This window comes from Octodon degus, unplaced genomic scaffold (genome assembly GCF_000260255.1).
Source record: "Octodon degus isolate 3935 unplaced genomic scaffold, OctDeg1.0 scaffold00051, whole genome shotgun sequence".
Taxonomy (NCBI): Eukaryota; Metazoa; Chordata; class Mammalia; order Rodentia; family Octodontidae; genus Octodon; species Octodon degus.
Genome location: NW_004524627.1, coordinates 14219682 through 14231871, shown reverse-complemented (window position 1 = coordinate 14231871; position 12190 = coordinate 14219682). Strand labels below are relative to the sequence as shown.

The 12190-nt window shown below is 41.0% G+C and overlaps 1 pseudogene across 1 annotated transcript; it reads left to right on the top strand.

Annotated features, from left to right (window-relative positions):
- The first annotated feature begins 10756 nt into the window (after nt 1–10756).
- LOC101578117 lies at nt 10757–11829 on the top strand (annotated as a pseudogene). The gene has a single exon (XR_192545.2). The product of XR_192545.2 is annotated as an STIP1 homology and U box-containing protein 1 pseudogene (transcript).
- The last annotated feature ends 361 nt before the right edge of the window (nt 11830–12190 follow it).

Below are 12190 nucleotides of genomic sequence, written 5' to 3'. Positions count from 1 at the left end.
AAGGGCCACCTGTCTATATTTAAAATGGACTTTATTTTTCTAGAGCAGCTTCACAGCAAAATTGAGCACAATTCAGAGAATTACTGTATATTTCCTGACTGCACATAATCACCCTTCCCCCTCTATCTGTACCTCCCACTACAGCAGTGCATTTGTAAAAATTAATGACGCCTTTAATGGCACATCATTGTCACCTAGAGTCCATAGTTGACATTAGGGTTAGTTCTTGGTGGTGCACACTCTGTAGGTTGGATCAAACATGTAGTGATAGTTCTTCACCACTGCAGTCCTTCACAGAACACTTTCACCACCCTGAAATTTCTGTTTCACTTTTTCATCTCCCACCTCCTCAAGCTCTCTAAACTACTGGTCTTTTCACGGTCACCATAGCTTTACTTTTCTCAAAATGCCTCATAGTTGAAATTACAGGCCATTGACCAGTAACATTAGTAATAGTCATTTGAGGTTTGTCCATTTTTTTTATGTCTTGATACTTTATTTGTTTTTAATGCTAAATAATATTGCATAGTCTTGAGGAACCATGATGTATTTGTCCATTTGCTTACTGAAGGACATTTTTGATGTTTGCAAGTTTTAGCAACAATGAATGAAGTAGCTATAAGCATCTGTGCATAGGCTTTCGTGCAGATATAGACTTTTAGCTCATTTGGGTAAGGAGGATGACTGCTGTATTAAGATGTTTAATTTTTCTAAGAAACTGCCAAACTATCCCAAGCAATTATACTGTACTATTTTGCATTTCAACCAGCAATGATGGAAAATCAAGTTTATCTAAATATCACAGGCAAACCAACTCTCCTGGCATTTTCGGCAGAGGATCTAGGAGAGTGGTATAGAATGACATAGGTGTGGAAACCAACCTTAGTGAAAAGGGAAGAAAAAGAGGGGGAAAAGGAGCTTTAATTTCTGCTCCTTCTTTGCTTTCTCTTTCTCTTTATTTATTTATTTTTTATGTATTTAGGACAGGGTCTACAGGGTCTCACTATGTAGATCGGACTCGTAGTGATCCTCTTAGCCTCTTAGCCTCCCAAGTGCTGGGATTATAGGTTCGCACTACCATGCCCAGTCTCAATTGCCCCAAGGGCAGGGTACAGCCCTCATGGCACCCAGGGATCGAACCCCACGCTCCTGCACCTGCTTTAATCTGCTGAGCTATCTTCTGGCCGGCCCCCTTTGCTTTCTTTTTAAACACCTTTATGCGATCCACATATTAGCCCTGAAGCAGGCTGAAGTAAGAAGCAAGGCCAGTGGCCAATGAGGCCTGCTTCTTAGAGGACCCAGGAGCAGGGAATTTCAAGTGCAGTGGTCAAAAGGAAGTGGGTCTACTATTCCTAGGACATGGCAGGTGTCAAAAAATCTTGGTTGGCTGCAAGTACAAATGCAAACCTCGACATCTCAGTTTGCCTGCCACTCAAGGGTCTCATCTCCTTGGTTTAAATCAAGAAAGCTCAGATTAACTTGCCATTCCATAGTCACTGTCTCTATTCATTCTTTTTTACCCCCAGAAAATACTGGTTCAGGGCCTGCTATGCACCAGGATGTGATCTAGGTACTGGATATGATTAACTCTCAAGGGCAGGGCTCAAAGCAGCCCACATTTTGAGTTTGTTATTCCAGGACCTCTGACTGCAGTGCATGATGCACAAATAAAGAAGGGGATTTGGTGTAGCAAATAAGTGCTTCATTTAGAAATAAAGAACAGGCTTATGCTGAGGTCCTAGTGCGTAATTATTTGATCAGGGCTGTTGAAGATGTTTTTCATCAAACAATGCCTACTAGAAAATATGACAGACAAATTGGAGCTGTAGAGAATGAAGTTTGTCCATATGAATAATTAAATGGAAAGTGTATGTGTTAGGTATATTGCCATTTAGGAAAAAATGATTTATTCACTTGGACGCAGTCAGTCTTAAATATAACTACAATTGTTTGGCTAAAGAATGAACGATTTGTGTCGTATGACAACTTTTGGAAATAGTATTTCCAGAAAAACTCCTATTTTTGTTTAATTGGCCACTACAAATTATACACATCAGGAAGATAAATGGCTTCTGTTAACAATGAGCGACCTCGTGTTTCTGCTCTAGGTACCCACCGAAAGCCAGTGTGGTTAATGACGAAAATTCTAATGTCACCAGGCTCCTAGCAGAATATCACTTGAAACTCTATGGTTGTATTTGTTAACATTAAAAAACAAACTTTTCGTAAGCCCCAAGTCTCAACATAATATCGCCATTCTGCCGATGAACTAGCATTTGTATGTGCGCTGACACAGTGTTAGGAAAAGCACACCTCACGTTACTAGCTACTTTTAAGCACTCACCTTTCCTCTTTTGTCATTCTGCTCTGAGCTAGAATGTGTGTGAAGACAGAGCTCAGTAATGACAAATATGTAGAAAGGTTGACTCTTAGTATCTTTGCAAAACTGCTCCCAGTAAAATGGAGCAGAGAGGAAGCACTTACCCGTGTTCATGTTTGTTGTATCAATAGAATTTACTTGGCGGTTCATACCAGAGACCAAGTCTTGATTTATTGCCAAAGATGCCTTCTCTTGAGTAAAACTGGTTAGGATTAGGTTAATTTCCCTTAAGAGCAGCAGGTACCAAGGGAACAGAGCCTGTATGCCAAACGACTTATGTTATTCTTTTTCTGCAACTGTTATTCTGTCTCTAGGGATGAAACAGAAGAAAACATCCACATGCACAAAACCTTCTAAAACAATGGAGAGGGGAGGAGTCTGTATTGACAAAGTGCAGGTAGAGTATAGAATGAATTGGAAGTCCTAATAAAAAAGAGAAAATCATATTAGTGACCCAAATAGTATACCTCAGAATTTATGCTCCTACACTAAAACCCAGAAATAATCTAAAAGCCCCCCATATCAATAGAATTTACTTGGCGGTTCATACCAGAGACCAAGTCTTGATTTATTGCCAAAGATGCCTTCTCTTGAGTAAAACTGGTTAGGATTAGGTTAATTTCCCTTACTTTTTCTTTCAGACTATTAAGGTTCTAAAGAATGTATATCCCCTATGATGTGTTCATAGATTAAATTTTTTTAAATTTAAAAAAATCATTTATTTATTTGGTACAGGGTTTCTCTACACAGCTCAGATTCATGGTGATCCTCCTGTCTCAGCCTCCCCAGCATTTGGATTATAGGTGTGCACCCCCACACACGGTTTCAATGGCCTGCTTAGTGTGGGGCCAGCACAGCATGCAGTACCAGAGATCAAACCTGGGTCTTTGAGCCTGCAAGGCAGGCGCTTAGACCACTGAGCTATCTCCCCAGCCCTTGATTGAAGTTTTTAATAGGCAATTTCCTTTGATATTCGTGGAAAAAGGAGTTAATAGTGCTACTTTTAAGTGGAGTGATGAATGAAGTAGAAATGTGACTTCAATTCTTCACTCTTCTCTATTTTGCTGCCTCCAAGCCATTCTTCTTGCTGTTAATCTTTCTAAAACTCCTTTCAGATCAATTACTCCCTAATATGATGTACAATGTTTGAGAGCTTTGCATGCCTGTAGAACAGAACCTGCACTCATCTTCTGGTCCACGTTTCCCTCTACAATCCCATTTCCCATTTTATACACCCTCAAAGCTTATCCAGTGACACTGTGCCAGGTAGGATGATTTTAGTTGCAGGTCATTCTAAGCCGTAAACAACAAAGGGAAAAGTAACATCTAGTTCACCGGTGTTCAGTCAGATCACTGTTCCATTTTTCTGCAATACCTTTAGCTCTTTGCAACACATTTATCCTCCAGTTGGCTCCCCTTGTGGCAACAAAATGAAAAGCAGCAGCTCTTACATGTACATGTTACTTCCACATTTAACAAAAGAAAGCATCTTTCTTTACCTCACCATCAAAGCAAAGGCCCGATTAGGCATATCCAGCTCTAAACTAATATTCCTGAAGAAGTCATGGCTACTTTGCATAGGCCTTGAGGACTGTGCCTCAGTGAGAACCAAATCCCTCAACCCTACCCCAAGGGTCTCATCCCCCATAAAATCCTTTGAAGTCTCTTGTTCCAAACACTCCCTTCTGTGTGTCATTCTTTTTCTTTACTTTGAGCACTGAGAATCAAATCCAGGGCCTCACGCATTAGGCAAATACTCCACCATTGAGCTACATCACCAGCCTCTCCCATGTGTCATCCTTATTCCCAGGACAGATGATTTATACCCTTTACCCATGTGCACCAAGTATTTGTTGAATAAATTTATCTACCTAAGTAGAAGGTTAACCCTTACAAAACAGAAATTTTATCTTATTTATCTTTACTCTTGGCACTGATGAAATAACCAGAGAATATATGAGTATTCCTTAAATAAATTCTGGGCTTTATTAATTGTTCTGGGGGAATTGATCACCAAGCTATGCTCTCTGCATGTAGGTGTGACCTTTTCTGAAATTATGTACTCAAGAAAGAGACAGTTCGCAAGAAAATCAACTGGTGACTGGGCACAGGCAGGTGGGAGATGAAATGGCTATGTCTCTCAAATCTCAGTCTTTTTGGCCTGGGTTTAGAGAGCAATCTAAAGGCCTTTGGTGGTGCAGGACATTTTATGAGCTGCCAGTAATATGCCCTCTGCCATATAAAGACAGAAACCAAGCAAGCAGCTTCTTTTTTTTTTCATAATTTTATTGAGAAACAAATAGCAATGATACAGTTTCAAATCAAATTGGTAGGACAGTTTCAATAATTCACACATTGCATACTCTCTTCCTAGTGGTTATTTGCTGTACAAGATGCAGACATGATATCCTATTTACAAACGCTATTAGAACAAATGCCTCTATTCATTAAGAGAATGTAACTATATATCTATCCTAACCATTTTGAATATACAGATACAAAATGGACATTCATCTGTATCCCCTTTTTTGTTTAGTTCCGTCATTTGAATATTATAGGTGTGTTAATTCAGGAAAATATTCTAAAAGAGTCCAGTAGCCCATAATAGTATTGGGTCTTCCGCTTGACTGACAATGTCAGAAATGGTTGACCTGAGTCCCCTACAGCTCAACATAACAACATGGCTTTATTTCTTATACTTCATTTTTATACTTTTCTGCTGGATGGTTAAGACCAAGATAAAGCAAGCCCTATGCAACAAGAGTTGTAGCTTTGGGATCTGATAAGGTCTGTCAAATCCCCTCAGGATTTATCCTGAGATCCTGTACCTCAGACTGTAGATCCTTTGTCAGTGTCAGCCATGTGGATGAGTCACGGCCATTGCTTGGCCAAAGTGCTGTCTGTGAAAGCCTGAGAGAATGTTTTCTCTCCATGTGACTCTCCTTAGGCACACTCTACACCACTGATTACTTTCCTCTTTGGTCCCATAATCTCCTTGATCAGAAAATTTGGGACACTACCGAGTTAGATGACGTTACAGTACAAGTTCTCATATGTCCTGAGTCTTAAGTGACCTTGGAAGGCTAGGGCCCAAATGTTGGCTTTCCTTGCAGCCCTCCTTTTTCTCTAATTTTGGTCTGCAAACAGGTTTTAGGCAAGCAGCTTCTTATAGGAACCTCAAACTGGTAATAACTTGGTCAGCCAGTTAACCTAAATATACTTAAGCTCCATGCTCATGTTACCTTCATTATTCTTAGAAAGTGGGGAACATTCTCTAAATTCTACTTCCTTTCACCTCAGAGCTCTGAGAAAACTATCCACCTTTTATCTTCCTTCAGTTAACATCCTCTGAGTGTAAAGAATGAAACATTTCAGGCTGGGGATGTAGTTCAGGGAGTAGACCACTTGCATAGCATGTGCTTGGGCTTTGGGTTCAATCTCCATTACTGAAAAAAAATTCTAAACCATGAAATAAAGTTATCATTGTTCACAATTTTTAACACTCTTGGTAGCATGGTACATACATGGCAGACAACCACAGGAAACAGTCAGGGAAGCGAATAATGAATTAGCAAGTGCTACATGCTCTACAAATGGTAACAGTGATATTAAGACAAATATTCTGAAGGATCCTGGAATTTGAAGATGACACATGCAGCATTAGATGCTACTATCTGTCATTGTAGCTATAAAAGCAGCAGAAGACAGGTTCTATGAACTGGGTGAAGTCACATATAAATGTAACAGCTAGAGACTATTAATAAGTATGAGGTAGTAGAGTATAAATTACACATCTGTGATGGCAAAGCAGCAGCATTATTTGACTGATTACTGAGGGAGTGATCAGTGGGGAATGATATTAGTCAGGGCAGGATCTTGATGGGGTGACTCACCAATTTTTGAACAGAGGCTGGTGTGATGTAGATGGTACTTAAAAAATATCTTAGCAACTGGGTAGAGAATGAAGTGAGATTGGGGAGCACAAAGCAGGGAGACCAGGTAGGAAACAGTGATGCAAATGAGGTGATGGGAACCAGCCTAGGGCATGGATTGTGAAACACAGCTGACATGGTTTAGAGAATGTAGGCAAAGTAACCAACCATATCACTTAGATAGCTAATCCATCTCATTTGTCTATTCCTTCATCCAAAAAATGCAGGAAATGACAGTATATTGGTGAGTGCTTATCATTTCTGCAGTCTGGTAATTAGATATCCTTCCAGATTTGAGTGATCAAGCCAGCAGTATGGCAGCTAGGCATATATATGTGCTTTACCAAGGCTCATTGATACCCATCTCACTGCACTTGGAGGCAGTGGTGCAAAGGAACTGTGGTCAGTTTGAGGGTCTGCAAGGCTCTGTAGTGAGTCTGAGAGTCCAGGGGTGTGGCAGGCTTGTTTTGGGAAATCGTTACTGAGACATGTCAGATCTTAACTCTGGGCTCCGCTTCTTTCCTGGCTGTTCTCCTCTGTGTGGATGCTGTCAGTTGCCTGAGGCTTCCTATAAATTCCTTTACTGCTTATGCTACCCAATTCTGCTTTTAGTAAAAACCCTGACTAGAAAACAACCTCACAAGACTGTTTAAGGGTTGAATATGGCAGTGTATACAAGCTCCTTAACCCAGTATCTGCCACAAGTACATGGTTAATAAATGAGTGACCTCAGTTTGTGACAGAATGGTCACAGATTGCAGATGACTAAATGTGGGAGAAAAATAAGAAGGAAGAAGGGGGAAGATAGCACCAAATCTGCAACCTGCCTTCCTTATCACTGTCCTGCCTCTAATAAGAACGTGGAAGGACGGCTTTCTTGATTAGGGATGGCAGAAGTAGACCCTCTCTGCATGCTAACTGAGAATAGGGTATTTTGTCAACATGATAAAGTCTGAACTTGATAGCCAGGTACATGAGCTACTTCACAACCGTGTCCCAACTTGCTTTTCCAGCCGGATTCTTGCCACTCCCTGGAAAATACCTAGTGATGAAGTCAGATCAAGCTGTCAGGGTGCCACCTGTGTTACTGTGTCATTTTTAGCTTTGCTGCCTTTGCACACTAGATTCTTTTTGCTGGTGATTCCTCTCTCTCTCTCTCTCTCTCTCTCTCTCTCTCTCTCTCTCTCTCTCTGTGTCTGTGTCTGTGTCTGTGTCTGTGTCTGTGTCTGTGTCTGTGTCTGTGTTTGTGCTGTCAGGGGTCAAACTCAGCCTTTCAAGCACTAGGCAAGTGCTTAACCACTGAGATACTGAGATACACCCCCAGGTGGAATGTCCTTGTTCTCTCCTCAACTTGAGCACCTCACTTAAATATCTTGGTTTTGATATTTTTCTTTCAATGAAGCCTTTCTAATGCTTCCAGCTAGAGTTGCACCCTCCCTCTTCTGGGTTCCCAAAGAATTCTGTTCGTGCCTCTCTGAGAGATCACATTTTATTCTAATTCCCTCATTCTGTCTCTCTCATGCCCTGTGTCGCATCAGCAACAAAGACCTGCTATTGCCATGATTTAGTTATCCTGCTATGCCATTTAGTTATCCTGCTATGCCATTTCCTAACACTGTCTTGCATATAGACAGTATGTCATAGGCTTATTGTTAAATACCCAGATAATTTCCTTATACATAAAGGGGTATGAAGAGAAGATAATGAATCTAATTCAACAATCCACACATGAAAGTCAGTCTTGCTTGTTATTTGTTAATGTGTAAGTAATAATTAGTGCCCTTTGAACTTCTTAGATTCTGAAGGGCAGAGTTCTATTTTAACTCACCTTGTACCACAACTTTGCACCAACAAATGCATGCCATAATTAGAATCTTTTCTGTTCTGCTGTAATCAAAGTGGCATTGTTAATGTGCTAAAGAGATATGGCTGGAGACCCTGCTGGAAGGGACCAAGAGTTTTCTATAGATATTTTTCTAGCTCTGGTTCCCATGATTCACCAAGTCATCTTTCACAAATAAGAACCTTAATTAAAAGAAATTCTTCCTTTATGTCTTCCTGATAAGGGTTTAAGTGCAAGTTTTAAAGGAACATAGCCCAAGTCGTAATTTAGCTAGTTTATCTCACATCATCCTTAAATTTTATTCTTTTATAAATTTCTATTTAAGTAATTTTAGATATTTAAATTTTCATTCATTTAAAAATAAACAGTAAAGCCTTGTGATCCAAAGTTCCCAAGTATGAAGTATAGAATCTCCCCAGTCCCTGTTCCCTAGACAGCCAGCTTCTTCCCCATGGGCAATCAAGGCCATTGTTTTCTTATGCATTCTTCCAGAGACATTTTATGCACATCAGGAAATACTATTTTTTCTCTTACTGCCTTTTGCACAAAAGGTAGCTGGAAACATATACTTTTGCACGCTGCTTTGTTCCACTGAACAGTTTATATCATGTAGATTTTTTTTTGCTAACAATACATATCTTTTTTCCCTGCCTGCTTTGCTTTTGCATGGGTCGAATATAATTTGTGAAACCAGTCCCATTTTGATGGTTCCTTAAGTTTGTCCCAATCCTTCCCATTTTATAAAACTTTATTTATTTATTTTATTTTATATTATTTACTTATTTATTTATTTAATTATTTTGCCTTTTTTCCATAATTTTATTGATAAACTAATGGGGATGAGACAGTTTCAAACCAAATTGGTAGGACAGTTTCAATAATTAACACATTGTATACATTCTTCCTAGTGATTATTTGCTGTACAAGATGCAGACATGATATCCTATCTACAAACACTTTTAGAACAAATCCTTCTATTCACTAAGAGAATGTAACTATATATCTATCCCAACCATTTTGAATACACAGATACAAAATGGACATTCATCAGCATTTTATAAAACTTTAGCAGCTCTTTTAAGTCTCCTTTCAAATTTCCTATCTAGTCTCTACTTCTTTAATTCTCAAAAAATGCTCTCTCTGTTATCTCACAAAGAAAATAGATGGTTAATTATCAGACAGAAATTCCATCAATTTCCTGCCTCCTCTGCACCTTATAGTGTATGTTCCTTCAACAGTTCTCAGAAACTGTTTAGCCTCTGTATCTTTTTACATACCAATTCCATTCCCACTATTCTTGGTTTGCTTGAGAAAGTTGTACTAATCTTTCAAGTCCAAGTATGAATTTCATAGTAGAGGGAATTGTTGCTAAGCTTTATGTCTTTACTTTAATCCCTCTGAACATAAGGTTGGGGCCAGTGTTCCCATCTCTTACTACTCTACTATAAATTTTTACTTTAGCATAATAGTAAGTAACAGGCTGTGCATCTCAGCACCTTTCCCTGAGGGATATAAGAAGCAGTCTATGTGTTTATCCACTTGGCATGATGAAAGATGTGTGCACATGTGCAAAAGTGTCAAAGATGGATTTTCACCAACATAATGCTCCATGAATATATGTGTATTCAGCATCACAGAGGGTCCAGCAGACCCACACCATGGCAGGATTTGTTTCAAAAAGTTCTCTTGTGATTTTTCTAATAGAAGTAGCCTAATTCAGTACAATGGCATATTTTTAAAAAACTAGATTTACAAGTTTGTGGGTCAAAAATGAATCATCAAATGAATCATGCATGGATGATGATGCTCCATTAGGGTAAGATGCATTGTTTCATAATAGAAGAGTGGTGCAGATGGATGGTGCAGACGACTTTGACATTAGCCACGTGAGCCACAGTTTCTAAGACAGTGAAATAGAGCAAGAATTGACTGATACAGACACAGAACATACAGACCTCCCTCTTCCAGATAACAAAGAAAACAGCAATGTGAGTACATATGTGACTAGTCAAAATATTATAAAATGGCCACACAACTAAATGGAACAATCCAATGTTAGACCTAGGTCCAAAAAATATAACGATGTTGTTGGCGGGGTGAAACATATTTGACAGAATACCAGAACTGCCATTCAGTGTTGGAAATTGTAACAGCTGAAATGCTACAAGGTTCTGTGAAATACACAGAGGCTGAAATGCAAGTAAAACATCCTGTATGACAAATAGCCATATTCAAAACTGTATTTATTATGATACTTCACTAGCTGAACTGAAATCTTTCATAGGGGTGCAGTACATTGCACAGATTTCTTATGATAATCACAGGATTGTAAAGGACTTATGGGAAAATGATGGGTCAAAATATGGCATTAAAAAGTTATGCCTTGGGGCCAGGGAGATGGCTCAGTGGAATAAGTGCTTCCCTGGCAAGCGCAAGGGCCTGAGTTCAATCCCCAGTTCCGGAAAAAAAAAAAAAAAAAAAGTTATGCCTTAACGGTGGCAGATTGCCGGACGGGGGCGAGCGGGTCGCTCTGCGGGCTGCGGGCGCAAGGCGGCTGGGTGCGGACCCAGGGAACAGAGCCCGGCCGTGCCGCGCGGGGCTATGAAGGACGAGGAGGAGAAGGAGGGTAGCACGCGGATAGTTGCTAGCTAGCGGCAGCAGCCCAGAGAAGAGCCCGAGTGGGCAGGAGCTCAAGGAACAGGGCAACCGGCTCTTCGTGGGCCGCAACTACCCGGAGGCGGCGGCCTGCTATGGCCGAGCCATCACCCGGAATCCCCTGGGGGCAGTATACTACACCAACCGTGCGAGCACTACCCGAAGATGCAGCAGCCTGAGCAAGCACTGGCTGATTGTCGGTGGGCCTCGGAATAGGACAGACAGTCTGTGAAGGCACACTTCTTCCTGGGGCAGTGCCAGCTGGAGATTGAGAATTACGATGAGGCCATTGCCAATCTGCAGCGAGCCTACAGCCTGGCCAAAGAGCAGCGGCTTAACCTTGGGGATAATACCCCTAGTGCTCTGCGCACTGCCAAGAAGCTCTGGAACAGCATCGAAGAGCAGAGCCTCCACCAGGAAAGCGAGCTGCACTCTTACCTCATTCAGCTCATCACTGCTGAGCGTGAGAGGGGAGCTGGAAGTGTCCGCAAAATCATGAGGGTGAGGAGGATGATGGCCATGTCCGAGCCCAGCAGACCTGCATTGAGGCCAAGCGCGACAAATACATGGCGGACATGGATGAGCTCTTCTCTCAGGTAGATGAAAAGAGAAAGAAGCAAGATATCCCTGACTATGTGTGTGGCAAGATCAGCTTCGAGCTGATGAGGGCACCCTGTATCACACCAAGTAGCATCACTTACCACGGCAAAGACACTGAGAAGCACCTGCAGCGTGTGGGGCACTTTGACCCTGTGACCCGGAGCCCCTTGACCCAGGAACAGCTCATTCCCAACCTGGCCATGAAGGAGGTCATCGATATATTCATCTCTGAGAATGGCTGGGTGGAGGACTACTGAGGCCCATTGTTCCGCCTTGCATGATACCCTGGCTCAGGAGGGTCTTGAGGCCCAGGTTCCTGTATATAATTTGTGTTGATGTGTCTGCCCTGTCAGTTCTGCTGGTGGGCTCTGGACTGCCTGTACTGGGCTGTGAGCCTCTTCATCATCTTTCTGGGCTGGAAAAGCAGATGGACGTGCTTTGGGTTGAAGTTGCCACTCCTGCTACTCGCTGTTCCTGTAATAAAATTTGTGACCAGTACATGGGGAAAAAAAACGTTGTGCCTTTGTAGATATGAAGACTTATTATGCTTTCACTTTAGATATCTTAGAACTCAGCCATTAGGTCTTTATTTATATAGTAATAATATGAATGATGTTGTGAACAGACTTGTTGCTCTGATCTTCCAAATTAATTGGACTATGACATTAGACAATTAGTTTACCAGATTCCAATTGATGTTATATTTTCTAACAGACCACAAGTTGACCAGTGCAGATACTGTACACAGGGACAAAGTAGACATTCCAAATGAAATGTTGT